Raw genomic sequence first — 17,926 nt, 5'->3', positions numbered from 1 at the left:
TACCGCTGCGAGTTTCTGAGATTGTGACTCTTTATGGGAGTGGAAAGCCTTGTCTTTCTCCCACAGAGTGGTTGGTGGTTTTGAACTGCTGACCTGTCAGTTAGCAGCCAAATGGGTAAGTGATTCATACCACCAGTGATTCCTAACCAATAAATGAGGTAGCCTTAGGGTAAAACTGAGGTTCAGAGAGGTTAACTAGTTTGCCTAAGGACACAGAGCTTCTAAATAACAGAGCTGGGATTTGGGTCTGAGCCCCTGTAGCCCTTGCCTCTGATTGGTGCTCCCCAGGGAGTAGAGATGAAGAATTAATCTTAGTGCTGCTCTCATGAAGTGTGTGGTGAGGGGCCAGAGAGACTGTCACCTAATAATCATGCATTTAGATCGTGATCTACTACGAAGGAGAGCAAGTTTTGGTCGAGAAATACAGTGTCATCAAGGAGGGCTTCCTGGAGGAAGTAATGTTCTATGTGAAAGCTTTTTGGTTAGAGAGAGGGGAGAGAGGGTACAAAGGGAAGCCAGGCAGGCAAACAGGTCTGGTGGGCAAAGGGTAGTTACTTGCATTGAACAGGAAAATGACCTTATTGATCTGCAGTATTGAAAACCTGTTTCCGGCTGTGGTGTAGATCCTGGGTAAGTGAGGGAAGGGTGTGAACTACAGTGGAACCGCACAGATGATGCAGTCTCCTAGATTAAAATAAGATCCATGTCGGAGCCCAGTAGCTCCTTTCACAGGGCCACACGGAAACTGGCGCTCTAGAGTCAGCACATGTCGTAGGGGTGTTCATACAGGAAGGAAAACTGAACTCGGGTCAAAGGAAAAGGGCGGGATGAAGAGAGAAAAGGGCTATGAAGGGAGAGGCAGTGTCAGCATTTCTCAAAACTTGGCCGTCTTCCTAGTCCACACCTGAGACCACATTAGAACCCCTGGGGCGCAGGATCTGCACTTCCGCAAACTCCCAGAGAATGGCGACCAGGAGTGCCATGGCCCTTTCCTTATGGGCCCCCGGGCTCATCCTCAGGCAGCGGAGAGGAGGGGATGTTCGGTGCACTGCAGCGAATGGTTGATGGCCACCCAAACCTCCAAACCAGGAGCTATTTAAATTATGCTGCATCTCGTCCTCATGAGAGCTATGTCGCTATAAAAATAATTTCCGAGAGACTATTTAAAACATTAGAAGAGATTCTGTTACACACAGGTGTGTTTGTTGAAATACCTTAAACGCTCCCAAATCTTTACAATGAGCTAGCGATGTTGTTACAATCAGAAAAATAAAGAATAAGTGCATGGTGTAAGAATTAAAGGGTGTCGGGAGGGTGGGGTGGAAAGAGGGAATCGAGTATAAGGATCTACATGTGACCTCCTCCCCGGGGGATGGACAACAGAAAAGTGGGTGAAGGGAGACGTCGGACAGTGCAAGATAGGACAAAATAATAATTTATAAACTATCACGGGTTCATGAGGGAGGGGTGAGCAGGGAGAGAGGGGGAAAAATGAGGAGCTGATGTCGGGGGCTTAAGTGGAAAGCAAATGTTTTGAGCATGATGAGGGCAATGAATGTACAAATGTGCTTTAAACAATTGATGTATGTATGGATTGTGATAAGAGTTGTATGAGCCCCTAATAAAATGATTAAAGAAAAAAAGAATGAAAGGGTGAGTTAAAAGGTAAAAGAGATAGCCTTGAACTGAAGGGGCTCGAGGTAGGAATTTAAACATTTGGAGACAGATGAATCTGGTTCTTTGTTGGCTGGAGTACTTCATTTCCAAACAATTACTAGCATCTCTCGGAAAGTGAAGTCTTCTGTCTGAGTTACATCCGCTTACAAAAAAATAGCATGTCTGCCCTCCTTGTTGACAGCATTTGTGTTTGGAAGCATCTTTGCATCACATCACGCACACAGCGCAGCACTTCTGAAGGCCGCTGCGAGGAGAGGCTTTTGTCCATGTCTGAACATGGGGGACCTGATGGGGCCAGTGGGTGTCTGTGAGCCTGACTTAGAAGAACCAGCAAAAAAACCCAACTTCTGCCTCTCAACTAGTTCTCTCTCCTCCAACCTGCACCGGATTTTCTCTGGACAAATGAAATCATCCACAATGAATTTAGAAAAGTTAAGTTTGCAAAACGCCGTGAGAAGTCAGAATGGTCATTCTTTATTTATTTAACAAAGGTTCATGGGATGTCTCCCATATATCAAATACCTGGTCAGTTTCTAGGGCAGCCGAAGAAATACTTTTAAAAGACCCAGACTTAAAGTGCCTGAATTCCATGCCTGGCACTTACTAGCTGTGTGTGTCCTTTGGAAAATGAGCTAACTTTTCTGTGCCTGCAGTTTTTAGTCTGTAGAGCAGACAGAGCAGCATATCCACCTGGAGCCTTCGGATGGGTGTTCAAGTAAGTCGACTTCTCTAATGTGTACGAAGCATGCCTGGAATCCAGCATGTCCTAGATAAAGATAAATATCCAAGCCTTTATACTCTAGTGGTCAGTTAGTATTTTTTTAAATCTTAAACAAATAATCTAACAAGATACCACTTCCTGTGTTACTGTGAGGTCCTGTCAAGTTGATGTGGTCACATAGTAACCCTGTCAAGGAAACACTGCCCAGTCCGGGGGCCCCCCTCACCATTGTTGGTGTGTGAGCACATTGTTGCAGCCATTGTGTCGATCCGTCTCACTGAAGGGCTCTCTGCCCTTCTGCTTTATCCAGCATGATGCCCTTCTTCAGGGACCAGTCCCTCCTAGTCACGTGTCCAGAGTACGTGAAGTAAGGTCTCCCCTTGGTCACTTCTGTGGAGCATCCCAGCTGTCGTAGAGTCTGAAAAATGCTCTGATGGGTAAAACTTGCTAGAAGCACAGAGAAGGCTGTCTGGAGCCATCCCTGGGCTCGACCAGGAAAGATTCACGGGGCAGTGTTTTCAGTGAGGGATGGAAAGGAATTTGCCAAATGAATGTAATGGGCTGAGAGAATTGATGTGCAAAGACCTGGTGGCTGGAGTGGGGACTGTGTCGTGAAGACGGTCATGTGATTTGCCACATTCTGTGACAAGGCTCTCAATGTGACAGAAAATTATTGTTAATGATGAGTGATCTGTGCAATAATTCCTGGTACGTCTCTAATTGGCACAGTCTAAGCCTGTGTCGGGTCCTCTACTCCAGAGCACAGCTATTAGATGCTGCCTAAACAGAGCTTTTCCTTGCCAGGTCGCACCAGATAGAATGGACTTAAATGGGTAGCTCTGAAGTTCTTCAGCTCTAAGAGCCGGAGTCCATTCGGCGTCTGTCAGATCCGTCCTCCTGCTGTGCTGCAGCCTTGCGCAGGTCAGATACAAATTGAGATAGGAAATCCATCTCCGAGCACAGCGGCTATCCTCACCTATTTTATCTCAGACCCCAAAGAGGAACTAAAATTAAAACATAATAAAAAAAATAACTCCAGAATTCATCTTGGGTTACTTCAGAAGCAACTGGGAACTTGAGAAGCAGAATAGAAAATCTAAGGAATATATCTAGGGGGTATTTTTCTTTTTTACCTTGTTTGAGAGACTGCAGAAAAGGACTTGGTCTTAGAAATCTTGTAAAGAAGTAGAATAGGAGGAAATTCAAAGACTCTGGGAAACTTCTCCCCCAGGACTCGGCAGCATACCTTATTTGTTGTATTTCATTTTTTTAAAAGTGTTTTCCCAGGGCTGTGAGACCTTTTATACATGGAAATAGAGAACAGAATTCACCAGTTATAAACATAGAGACCTGCATTCACATTTAAGAATGGAAAATATACTTGTAATTATGTGTCTTTAGAAAGATGTGTGAAAGTTTTGCACCTTAAACTGGGCTTTCAGCGTGTTAAATTTGCCAGTGGTACACAGCTGGAGGGATTTCAAAACACAGTGACTATCACACACCCAACAAATGTTGTATTCTTTTTATTTAAAAAAATTTTTCTTCAAGGCAAACAATCTAAAAGCAAGAAAACATTAGAAAATGTCCACATTGCCTCCTTTAGGATGTCCCCCCGTCTAGTTCTTTACCTTTCACCTGTAAAGTGTGGCATCTTTACAAACACCTTTGCATCAACACCAGGATTCCCTCCCAGGACGTATTAAACTTTGCATTATGGAGAGCACGCAACAGTGGTTCCTTTGTCCTTTTTAAAGAAACAGATAATTTCCAGACCAAAGAACATTTGAGATTTTATTGTGAATTCACAAGATTTTTTTTGCTACTAGAACTGTGGCCTGGCAGGGGCCCCCACCAGCATCTTCATTCTTTAGTGAGAAGAGGGTCAGCTCCTGGGGCCCTAAGATTGTGCTTATTTTATTTGCCTTCTTTAAGCTTCTCAGATTGAAGTCGCCATCTCTTTGTAAACGGACAGCAGGCTATGAGGGCATCAGTGTTACCTGTTCGGCAGTAGCAGACAGCAAGTTGAAGGGCAATTCTTTAGTCTGTGTGCGGAAGCCCTACACATGTTGGCTTTAGAGATGGACCAAGGAAGGGGGTAGTTGTGACCTTGGACTTGGATGTGCTGCTGATAACCTTACAGATATGTAAGTGATCACTTTTCTCTAGATGTCACGAGAGCCACAAGCATCATATTAACCAACCCCTTGTCTGTTTACCAGAAGCCTAAGTCTTTAATCCAGCATCTCTGCTAAGGAATTACGTGGAACGTTATCCGAGGGAAATGGTATAAAGAAGTGAATTTGGGGAGTGCCTGTATGTGCCGTTACTCCCTAAGCATTATTTGGGCTTTGTAATGCTGCTGCTGCCTTTTGGGTAATGGTACAGCTGGCTACTATTGGCCTGGAATGGAATTTGATCCTGAATCTTCCAAAGCTTTGATGAGACAAAGCATTGTCTCTGTATTCTTCCCATTTCTGGCTCAGAAATGTGTGTAGTTAATACACTCTTTACTATCGGCTCTTTGGAAATAGCATTAAGGTATTGAATGAGAAATGTGCGTCTCTGTTGTTGACCTTGCTTGCATTGGGGCACGCATGTATGAAGAACTACTGGTGACCCTGCTGTCTTTCTCATACAAAAGAGCACACATATATGTTATCCCAAGGAGTGGGAGACAATACAATAAATAAGATGAAATGGCGCCAAAGTTAGATAGAAGAAAGAATTATTTATGGAGGCCTGACAAAGAAGCCTGCCCGCACTGGGGCGGACAGGAGTGCAACATGCGTTTCTACACGGTGGTCTTATCACTTCAGTGTAAGCACACGGTGTAACGGCTTGTCTAATGTAGATTGGAGTATCTTAGATCTGGAATAATAGATCACCTAAGATTCAGATCATCTTAATTAGGAAGTTGGCAGGCTGAAGTAGAATGGGTCTCTTGATGCAAGCAAATGAGTGGTAAATACATTAGCAATTTTCCTTTTCTGTACAGAATCCTTCTGCAAAGCCAGGAGCCAATCCAGTTCCTTTGCTGTAGAAACACATAGACGTGGTTCTGAAGTCAACATCGCAATACCTAGGGACGCTCTTTCTTCTACTGAGCATTCTTCAATAGTCTTTTTTTTTTAACAGAAGGGCAACTTTTCCTGAAAAATGTTTTTGAAAGACAGAAACAAAAGTGAGTTGTTTCTGTGAGAATCAGTTGTGGTTTCTAAACTTGTGATAGACTGAAATCAAAAATATTTCCCTTAATCTCCTTGAGACACTTTGAAATTTTCATATAATCAGATATATGGGTGGATCCAAAGAAGACTATTTTTAATAGTCTAAAATTCTAAAGAGGTGATTTTGAATCTGAAAAGCAATGATTGAATAACTATAACTGTATATTCAAAGAACAGCTAGTGTTCATCCCTACCTCGATATAGATGATAGTTTATCTGGCCCACCTGGATTTTTCAAATCATATTTCCATGGCTAGTGAGTTTGAAGAACAGTTGGTCTATCAGGAGTCTGGAAAAGAAGTCCATTGGTCTAATCAACACAGGTTGAATGATCACACAGTGACATTTAAGTTTTCTATATTTAGACCTAGGATTCCAATTCTCCAAGTTTACATGAAGCCTAGAGTTATGAAAAGGCATGGTCTTGGATATGAGTCCTGTGGAAAGCGGTCAGCATGTGTTAGCAGGAGTCCGTATTTTGTAACTCAGTCTAATCAGTTCTAACGGTGATACCGGTATACAGTAAAGAGGAGCCCCCGTGGGTAGTGGTTACCTGCTAGGCTACAATCCACATGGTCTCCAGTTTGAAACCACCAGCAGCTCCTCTGGAGAGAGACCAGGCTCTCTGCTCCATAAACTGCTACAGACTCAGAAACCCCAGGGGGTTGCTATGAGTCAGCATCACTCTGGCAGTGAGTTGGGCATTTGTTTTCTTTTGTTTAATAGTCAATGCTTGAGAAGTTTTTTTGATCCATAACACAAGTCAGCATTTCTTAAAAGATATTTTCAGGACATACTCAAGGACAAAAAAGAAGTCAAGATGCAGAATTGTGTCTAAAAGAACTCTTTCAAACTGCTAAGTTAGTTCTTAGAGAGGGTGAAACAGTGACCTCAGAGTGATTTCCACTTTTCCCGGGATCGTGTTGTTTCTGGCACAGGGACTGGTGGAGCTTGGGAGAGCCCTGCTACAAGGGATCACTTTGCCCACACGCTTGTGTTTATGGAATCTTGTAGGACTTTTATAAAACAGCTGCTCTCAAATATACACATACCTGCGCTTGATCCCCTGAGCACTCCAATTGCTGTTTCACTGTTCTCCCATCTGGAATCCCCTCCTATCCAGTGAAGCCAACGGGTAGCAGAAGGAATGCCCACATTCATCGTTTTCCTTGGGAATTTTGAATAAAACCATAGCAGTTTGTGTAATTCTTCCACTAACCAGAGGGAACAGAGTTTTGGCTTTTGTTTTTCTGGGTAAGAAAGTGCTCCTTGCCGCTAACACTCAGAGAGCATTCCCAGCCTTACCTCCCACTGTGCCTAAATGATGGCTAATGTGTCTCAGGAAACATTAACTAGATTGGAAGTCCTGCTGGGCCAGAGCCCAGGGACCTATCTCATTGGATGGGGCAATGGTTCTCCTCCTTAGACTTAGTAGGCCTGCAGAGGCCAATGCTTTTTTAACTTCCCGCTCCCTTTCACCCCCTGGCAGGGCTAAGGCAGGCCAGAGACCTTGCTGCATCAGAAGGAAAGAGGAAGAAGTATCCAGATTGGTCCCATACGCTGCCCAAAGTGGTGCCGTAGACCTTAATACACACGCTCCCTTATTTTTTCCCTCCTCTGGCTCTGGAAAAATATTCTTTTTCGTTTTAGATATTATTTCCTAAGCATTGCGTGTGTGCTTTTCACTGTAATGCTTTAAGTATATTCCATGAAGGGAGTTAGCCCTCACAGCAAGCTTACCATGGTCTAAGTTCATGTCAAGCCTTTTACCTGGATTGTCTCCTTATTCCTTCCAACAACATTGGAGGGCCTACTTCTTATTTCCAGTTCGCTTTACTGATAAAGGCCTTGAGGCTCCAAACACACACTCAATAGACATGCTGTTGAGAAAGTCTTCTTAAGTCCTTCGTTTGAAGACGGAGCTCCTTCCCGAGCCTGGCATTTGACGCAAACTGCTTAATGACTCTGTGTCACTGTCTCATCTCTCTTTTCGTTTGTCCAAGGAGCCCAGGTGGTGTAGTGGTTATGCGTTGTTATGACCACAAGGCCATCAGTGTAAAACCACCAGCTGCTCCTGGAGAGGGAGTGGGCATTCTACTCTGGTAAATAGTCACGATCTTGGAAGGTCACAGGGCTAGATGTACTCTGTCTTATCGGGGCAGTGTGGGTGGGCATCAACTCAAGGGCAGTGCGTTTGGTTTTCAGTTGTCCACCATCTTCCAAATTCACTTTGCCTTTTCTCTGCTTTTGCTCGTGGCTTCTTCCTTTCTCTGGCTACATATGTTTCCCCTTCCTTCAAGCCTATACATATGACTACACTGTGAAGATCACTCTCTGGACAGAACACTATCTCTTCTCATCTGCAGTGGAGACTAATCTGCATGTATGTCATTATATATTAAGGTGAACTGTGATACAGGAGTCCTGGTGGTGCTGTGGGTTAAGTGATTTAAATTTGTCATCGGATTCATGGGAGAAAGGTGAGGCGGTTGTTAAAATATGCAATTTCAAAAACGAGATACAGGGTTGCTATGAATCGCAATGGACATGCCAGAGGGCTGTGTGTGTGTGTGTGTGTGTGTGTGTGTGTGTGTGTGTGTGTGTGTGTAAGAGAGAGAAAGAGAGAGAGGGACTATAATGTACAAAAGAGAGAGGAAGCTGGGAGGGGCTGATTTGCAATCTGGCCAGCTCTGTGAACGCTCCTCCCCCAATGAGAGAGATTTGGGTGAGCCTCTAATATTTCAGTAAATCATTAACGAGGGGCTATTGGAGGGCAGATACTCTAAGCAAAGGAAATAACATGACCCAAGGTATGGAAAAGAGAAACTGTGAAGAACTTCTAGAGCAGTAGTTCTCAACCTTCCTAATGCTGTGACCCTTTCATACAGTTCCTCATGTTGTGGTGAGTCCCCAGCCATAAAATTATTTTCGGTGCTACTTCAACACTGTCATTTTGCTACTGTTATGACCAAAGGGGCCACAACTCACAGGTTGAGAACCACTGTTCTAGAGGACAGAACAGCATGGCTTTTTGAACATATCTCTTGGAGTTTGTGAGGAAGGGTGAGTGCTCAATGGAAGGGAAAGATGGGAAAGGCTCAAAGCTGTAGGTAGGATGGCTTTCAACGCCAGACTGAAGAAGTTCTGCCGTGGTAGAGTGCAGAGCGTTGTTAGTGATGGGGTCTAGCCATAGAAAGAGATGGCAAAGTCGGATAAAATGCAAGGTTAAAGACAGTGCATTGGGAAGCGAGCACAGTGGCTGAAAGGAGCTGAAATAGATGAGTGGTTACAATAGACTAAGGCTAGGCACAGTACCGGGAAGGTAGAAATAAGAGGGTTTGCTGTCTAGAGGAGGGCTGAGGGAAGCATTCACAGTGGTGCAAAGGAACTGAGCATGCTCAGGTAGCGGCCTGGTGTTGCCATTGATAGAGTTTCACATTCGTTGATAAGGTGATGTTTTAAAGAGACACGATACCTAACTCTGTTTAATTCAGTGACCCTGATGGCCAAATATTAAGACGAGCTTGACGTATAACCCAAGCATAGATATTTGAACATCAGTTTAGGAATAGTGTAGACCTACAAGTCATCTGTATGGTCATATGCAACACTTACCGTATATACTCAAGTATACGCCTACCTGAATTTTACCACAGAAACTGCATTAAAAATATGCTGCAAAACTCGGCTTATACATGAATATGTATGGTAAAAACCCAAATCTGAAGTTTGGGGTAGAGGTTAATGCTAAATATGTTTGATATTCTTCAAATAGAAATAGTAGCTGTTGCTTAACAATGTACTATTGATAAATGAGAGACATTTTTGTGGTAATTAAACAAAACCCCAAACTGTGATAGACACTTGCAGTATGCCTGAGGAGCAGTTGGATAAAGAGGACTGAATGAGTCAGAGGGAGCCTGGCTGTATTTTGGGTTAGAAACATCACAAGGGATTGTAGAAGCAGAAATATCCATGAGGGGATGGGCAGCATTGCCAGGTCCTACAGAGAGTCAGGAAGGAGAAGCTAACACACATACCATTGGCAACGGAAGACGATTTTCCGGAGCCTCCTGATGGGGAAGCAAGAGTAATGATCACATACAACGTTGTAAAGAGTGAGAACTTGGCAGATGACACTTACTCAGGTGCTGGCGCCCTGTTTCAGATGAAAACCCACTAAAGAGTAGTGAAAAGAAAAAGCAACATCACAGGCTTAGAGGCTAAGGAGGGAGAAGGGAGAACAGTACATTTTGGAAGCTGGATGGACTAGGACAATGAGGCTAAGCAGACCAAAGGGAGAGGAAGATTAAATTCAAGCCTGCCCATAGAAGGAGAGGCAGCAGCGATTCCTGAAGGTTGGGAGGCGGAAGGACCAAAAGGAAGGGGAAATCAGGACTTCCAAGACCTTATAAGGATGAGTTTGCCATCCAGGTGGCTGATTTTCCTCTTGAGCCTCAGCTAACACCTGCAGAGTCATCTGTTGTAGTGAACTGTGGGAAACACTCAGGGTTGAGGGTGGGGAGGGCTTATAAAGCTGGGGATTAATCTCTAAGAATCTCTAAATTCATTGGCGAAACTCCTAGTCTCTGCTCACATTAGGGTCCCAGAAGGTTTTCAGTCAGAGGAGAATCGCTTGAGAGATGCAAGTCAAAGAAGCTTCTCACAGAGCAGGTCACCATAGAATGACTATAGGTTGAAAAATAGGCTAGTGAAAAGGAAGACTTGAAGATCATTTCAGGAAGAATAAGAAAGGAGATGACTAGACAGTGGAACAGTGTTGAGATGGAGAGGATGTGGGTCAGGTGGAACTGATTTTCTGTTCTTACATTGCATTTGATAATTAGTCCTACACAGCCTTGAGATGCTCTTTCCACTGTGTTCCTGAACTTGTATTTACGTCTTTTATACTTTTTCAAATGGCTTCACTCTGCAAGGGCCACAAGGCAGCACGTAAATCCAAAACGTTGTTGTTTTACTCACTTTGTAGATTATTAAATCTTAAAACTTATTAAATATTGTTGATTGATATATAGTATCCCTAAAGCTAAAGACAGAGCTCTACTTTGTCTATCTTTTCATCATCAAAACTACTTTCTTTATCACAGGTGTGCCAACCCATCTTACCATATACTCTTCCTTTCTTAGGCCATTGCTTTATATTATAAATAATATAATCTGTTAGTCAACAAAATCAATTTTCAGCTCAACATTTAAAATAGACATTTTTCCAAAGTAGAAATTTATTTAAGAAAATTTTGATTTGTGTAATGTTATGAAGCAGATTTAGTTGATTAATTTATAAAATAGGTAGTAATTTTTTAAAAAGCAACCCTAAGTTTATTTAAGCACTCTTGCTGGAAGAATAGAGACAGGATTACTTCTTGGACAAAAAAGAAAAACATCTAATGTGACTGAGCAGCTGACCAGCACACTATAATGAAATTTATAGTCTTTGCTCTAAAGCTCGCTAACAAGATTAGGTGAGACTGAACCTGAAAAGCTAAAGGTCTCTAAATTGACATAAATTCAAGGGCAGAACTGGATCATCTCACTATTTGAAGCTCTAACAAAGTCCAATCTCTGTCATATTATGTTTTGTCCACTGTCATCTATGTGCATGCACATCCTCCTAGTAAGTGATGAATGAAGTTTCTCAAACATAATACAGTCCATGTTATTCTAGACCTTTGTAGGAAACACAGGGCTGGGGAGCTCTGCTCTGTACGATGGCCTCGAGAGGCTTTATGAAATATGTCCTCAAAGAACACATACAAATACTCAAAATGGGATTTCCAAATAAGCTCAGTCAAGTTTCTCCCTTTGCCGTTCATTTACCTACCTCCTCTTCGGTACACTCCGCTAGGAGCCCTGGTGACATGGAGGTTACACATGGGGTTGTTACTCGCAAGGGCCCCGGTTTGAAGCCACCAGCCTTTCTGAGGGAGACAAACAAGGCATTCAGCTTCCTTAAAGAGTTTCGAGCTTGGAAACTGACAGGGGCAGTTCTACCCTGTCCTCTGGGGTTGTTATGCGTCAGAATTGACTTGATGGCAGTGAGTTTTGGTGGTGGTGGTGATGGGTGGGTTATGTGTTGGTCTGACCACCAACCGCTCTGCGGGAGAAAGAGGACACTTTCTACTCCCACAGAGCCACAGTCTCAGGAACCCGCAGGGCAGTTTTACGGATTGGACTGTCAGTGAGTTGTATACTGACTGTATATACTCGAGTATAAACTGACCTGGATCTCAGCCGAGGCACCTAATTTTACCAGAAAAATGGCATAAAAAATGAGCTGAAAAACCTGGCTTTTACGTGAGTGTATACGGTACTTAGGCTGCCATTAGCCTGTTTATTGAGAGAGGGGAAGAGAAGATGCTGAATTTCACTTGACGGTTTCAACTGGCCCAAACCACTAATATGCTGAATGGAATTCTCGGTCCAGTTGTGAAACCATCATAGTTGACGCCAAGGTGCTTGCTTATCTGAACCCGTGGAAGCTCCTCCGCAGCTCGAGAGCTATGTATTTTGAAATATGAGGAGCTTTGAAAGGCTCTTCTTTGTCTCAGTGTTTCTCTTTTTCAGTCCTTTTTCTCCCCAGTTTTACAACATTCCTCCCGGGCTGAAAGCAATGTAATAGCATGGTGTAAAGTTGGGACTCTGGGGCTAGCCTAGCTCCCTAGCAGCAATGGTAATGACCGCTGCAGGGGATGGGAACCAGCTAAAGTGGATGTTTCCTACCGTCGAGCTTCTGCAGGTCCCAGAGCCTGGCCTTTTGTGCACGTAGCCGAAGCCTTCACAGTGACCCACCTTTGTGATCGGGCTTCGTTCTTCCTTTTGGTAAATTCTCCTTAAGAGCCTTGCATTTTGAAAAATGACGACTTTCTGGGCCTCACTCCCAGATCTCATTAATGACGTTCTTCCTGGTGCCACAAATTTTTTTCCTTCAAGTGAATTGGACTCCAGAGATCAACTCAACAGAAACAGATGTATTTTTTCCCCCAAATTATCATTGAATAGTACTGATCTCATAGTACTGATCTCATTTGCGTTGCATTTTAGAATTAAATCATTTTATTTTCTAATAACTGAGAATTTTGTTAACTGTTAATTAATGATCTAAAATATCCCCCCCCCTTTATTTTTTGGTTGAAGGCTCAAAATTATTATCTGTGTAATATAGGACAAAGAAAACAGTGGTACGAACAAAAAGCTCACCGGATAAGGATACATGTGATGTTCTGAGTCTCTGTCTTCCTTTGTAATTACTTTTGTATTTTATTCAATTGTATAGTAATTTTCAGTTGTATTTCTGCTTCAGACCACTGACAAATAGCATCTTCAATCATTACCTGCAGATTCTTTTAGTCTAAGTTGTACACAAAAAGCTTAATGACTAGTCTCCATTGGCTAATCCACAAAGAAGAGATCAGGCAAAGGCGTTTAAAGACCGCTCTTTGGAAAGCCTGCATCTTAAACAATCAGTCTCGCTCAACAGCCTTCAGTCAATGAATGCGTGGAATCAGAAGCTCGTGTTGTGTGTACTTTTCCCGGGCAGTCAATAGCTCCCGCTCTTCCCATAAATGATAAAATTGGACATTAGGACGTGCGGGCACACTTCCCCTCCTCAAAGGGAAATGGAATGAGGATTTGGCACTAATGACAATAATCACCAATAGCCACATCACATAATGCTTATTAAGTTTAATTTGACAGACTATGTAGACTGCCTATCAATAGCCATCTTACTTCTCTTTCCTAAGAACCACCTATTTTGTTCAAATAGCTGCCTTCCTCCTTAGTAAGTGGTGCAGATGAGGTAGCCTAGGCTCTCCAGCCTCGGCAGTGAATGACAATGAGTCGGTCCTTCAACAGCAAGGAGGGCTCCGGTTAGCCTGTCCATGCTAGCCCATTGCCATCCTCTGGTCAGTGCGATGTAAGAACAGTCTTTGTGGGCTCTGGGGAAAGCTTTTCTTTCTCATACAAAGAGAGACCTGAGAAGAAAAGGCTCTCTTTGAGACTCCGGATGCTGTCACAAGGATGTGCAGTTGAGTGGCTACCGGCATTTTGTCACCATGATTGGAGCTGGGATAAGGACAATGCTGATATGCCAAGAGTGGCAGATGAACAGCTGAATTAACTGCAGCTGGAGCTCTCCTACCTTCAGCCTTTTGAAAATAAATGTATTCTTCTCTTAGCAGAAGAAGTTGAGAGTGTCTGTTACTTGGCGCTACAGGCTTTCTAAATAATATATTTATTATCTATTGTGATATGATAGACTGCTCAATATAGAATTTGAACTTTTCTCTATTTGTTATTTCTGATATCCATCCCCTGCTAAATTCACCATCCCATTCTACTTGATAACTTCAATCATACTGACTCCATTGATGTTGTTATCATCAGTGTTCCATTTTGTTGTTTTGTTTAGCCAAATAAAAAGTGGGTAACTTTTGTTTTTCTACCAAGGCAAACAAACTCTGAGGTTGAGCTTCCCAGTTTTTACAAGGGAGCTTCAAAAAAATGTGAAAAAATGTGACAAAGATATATTAGAATTAGCCCGTGGAATTTCTGAAGCCCCTCATAAATAAAGCCTTTTATATGTACTAGCGTTTACATTCTGAGCACCCTGGTTTGCAAAAGGATATGGATGGATGGTAGTGATAGCCCCAAATGCAGGTGCAGCTCTTTTACCCAGGATGGGGATCGTCTTACCCTCAGGCAGTGTGGCTTGGAGGGTGGATTGCCTCCACCCCTCTCCAGGCAGCGCAGCAGGGCGGAGCGGTCTCTCTCTTGGGGGCTTTCCAGATTTGTCCTTGATGGAAGTCTCCATATTGGGGAGGGGACAGGGAGTCGCTGAGTCACATGTTATGCCCCATCAGTCACCCTGTTGATTAGAACGCCTTGGACCAATTTTGCAAGCCCTTCTATCGAATTGATAGATGTGTCCCAATCATCATGGCCCCATTTCTGCAGTCCTCCCTGTAATTGTGATGTATTGATCTGCCACAACTTATGCTTTTTTTTGCCTCCCACCCCCATTCCACCCTGCACCCTATTTATCTTGCTTCCCAATTGTGAATTCTTTGATGCTGTTGTACCCTCGTGTTTGTGACCTCCCTCATCCTCAAGATGTGTCTGTGTCTTTGGGTTGTCCTTCTCTCTCTCTTTTTTAAAACATTTTATTAATATCTCATACAACTCTTATCACAATCCATACATACATCAATTGTGTAAAGCACATCTGTACATTCTTTGCCCTCATCATTTTCAAAGCATTTGCTCTCCACTTAAGCCCTTTGCATCAGGTCCTCTTTTTTCCCCTCCCTCCCCGCTCCTCGCTCCCTATTGAGCCCTTGATAATTTATAAATTATTTTGTCATATCTTGCCCTGACCAACGTCTCCCTTCCCCCCCCCCCCGTTTTCTGTTGTCCGTCCCCCAGGGGGGAGGTCGCATGTAGATCCTTATAATCGGTTCCCTCTTTCCAACCCACTCTCCCGCTACCCTTCCAGTATTGCCCCTCATACCCCTGGTCCTAAAGGTATCATCCACCCTGGATTCCCTGTGCCTCCAGCTCCCATATGCACCAGTGTACAACCTCTACTCTATCCAGACTTGCAAGGTAGAATTCAGATCATGGTAGTTGGGGGGGAGGAAGCATTTAGGAACTGGAGGAACGCTGTGTTCTTCATCGGTGCTACGTCGCACCCTGACTGACCCATCTCCTCCCCTAGACCCCTCTCTGAGGGGATCTCCAGTGGCCGACAAATGGGCTTTGGGTCTCTACTCTGCACTGCCCCCTTCATTCACTATGTCCTTGTCCTTTAAGACTTAATAAACGTTGTCTGTAAATTATATTTGAGGTGGATCTCTTTCGTACTCAAAAGCAGATACTGACTGGTGCTCTCCAACTAAAAATGATGTTTGAGAACTAGATCTTACACACGAAACCATTATGTAAAAAACACCAAAGTGGACTTTCTCCATTGACTCAGTAACTGCCAGTGGCCTTTTCTGTCATGCCCTGTCCACACACCCTGCAGGATCGACAGGCTGTGGCTATAAAACTGGCCCATGGATTTGTCCTCTTTGTCCGTCTCTCTCCGGCCTCTTTTCTGTTTGCATTGTGACTCTTCTCTCTGGAACCCTTCAGAGACTGTCTGTTGCTCACTTACAGACGGCCTTCTGTAAGCAGACGAGGCGTCCTGGCCTTCTCTGGCCACAGCCGCAAGGGCTTAGCAGCCACCGGTTTGCCCTTTCTTTTTCTCTGCTCTCTGACTTTGCTCCTTATTGCCACGTCCTCCTGTGTCACTAGTCTAAGAGTACCCCAGTGGCCCGCCCCCGCCTCCCACCCACCACTTAGCTCCCCATTTTCTCAATATTTTGATAGCAATTATACCTCCATGATAGCAGTTGCCACAGTCTCTCGGCGAGCTTTGTGTTAAAGACATTGCTCACACGGCAGGTTCTCGGAAGGTGGTGGAACATTCATTGTTCATAGTTCTCTACATCGCAGTGCTTAGCATAGGATGCCCCTCCAAGACTCTTCTCAAAAAAAATCTTCCTTGAATGAATACAAAATTTACAACAGATCAAAATCCTTAAACTCTGTGTGTGCCCTCTCGGTTGTTTCATTCCTTTACTGCCGTCAATGTCTGTGTCGATTTTGTATGCCGACTCATGTGCTTTGAGGTTATGTAGAATTCAATTTGACATGATGGCAGCATCCAATCCATTTATGTATCAAGAAGGGAAGTTACTCTTTAGTATGAAATATTGTCTGGCATTGCACTTTGAGATTTAAAAGAGAAATAAAGTGGCTTATTCTATCCATACATGGAAATCTAGTTCTTAAAACATTTCAAACTGGGCCATGTGAGAGTTAGCACACTAGATTCCTAGGCTTGACAGTTGTAAATTAATGATGTGTGACAGCTGTACTAACATCACAATTTTAAGATGGTTCATTTTAATTGAAATTACTATTATTGAGCTCCCAGGGAAACTGATCAAATTTTGTGTAATTACAATAAAGGTATCTTATTTTGTATTTATTTTTCTGTCTTCTATAACCTTTGTAAGATTATTCCTTAATAGAGTATGTCTAAGAATTTCATTAAACTTAGTAGAAGTTGCAAAAGTTGATAAAAAGAATATTCTAATGCATAATTACTCTTTTTCCACTAATTCATTTTGACCGCTTGGTGCAACAATATTTTGTTAAAAATTATTGGTTTCATTAAACAGTATTAATAAGAAAAAGGTATGTTGATTTAGTAGAGCTAATTTATAAAAAATATGTCACACAAAGTACAATAAAATATTATATGATATAACAGTGATAACAATATTTGATGTGCTTTTGAGGAAAAATAGATTTAATTTTTTTCTCCCCAAAACTAATGCTATCAGTTCTTTTCATTGGGGAGGAATTGACTTTGAGACTGGAAATTATCATTGAGACCTAATTCCAGAGCTAGATATTTGAGAACTTGAAATAAGTCCATTGATCAGAAAACAGATGAAAGATACTAACCCCAGGGACCATCAACTCAGAGAACCCCCTCTTTGTACCTGTCACTCACCTGCAAAGTAGAATCATAATGTCGCCTCTCCCCATCCCAGGTGGCTGAAGAGATTCGCGAATACATATGAAGGAACTGTGGGATTGGACGGTTGGCTAATTTACAGATGGTGCTAAGAAGACTAGAGCTAATCTGTGCATTCCCAACCTCCCACAGTTATCCCTGGGAGAGGTCTGATTGTTCTTGTGCTAAGGTGGGGCTGGACTGGGACATGTTGAGGGGGTGGTAAAGTGATAGAGCCTCCCAGCTTCCCACAGGAGAAGATGGCGTGGGAGCCAGAGGCGAAGTCAGAAGCAGGAACAGAGTCTGCAGAAGGAGAAAGAGGGATTGGCTGTGAAAGGAAAACAGGAAGTCGAACCTGGGATGAACATGTAGGTTGTACCAACACGCAGAGTCAGACTCCTCACCTTCGGGGTCTCAGGTGATGCCAGTGATAGGGACTGAAAGCTGGTAAGGTGCATAATTTCCGTTCAAGTACATGCCTTACCTTTCATCCTTCCCGTCAAGCCTATAATTCTTGGGGTTCCTTCATCAATGGGGAAAAAATACCCTATAGACTCCAAAGATTCAGTACGTGATAGCTCCAAAACTCTTGTGTCTTTTTTTTAAGCTCCAGAGGTAGAGCTTTGGTTGACTTGGTCTTGAGATTTTAAACATTTACAGGATCTGAATCCTTAAAAAATGATTTAATCCTCAAGTAGAAAGCAAATG

Source organism: Tenrec ecaudatus, chromosome 14 (assembly GCF_050624435.1).
Source record: "Tenrec ecaudatus isolate mTenEca1 chromosome 14, mTenEca1.hap1, whole genome shotgun sequence".
Classification (NCBI taxonomy): domain Eukaryota; kingdom Metazoa; phylum Chordata; class Mammalia; order Afrosoricida; family Tenrecidae; genus Tenrec; species Tenrec ecaudatus.
This window is presented reverse-complemented; position numbering follows the sequence as displayed.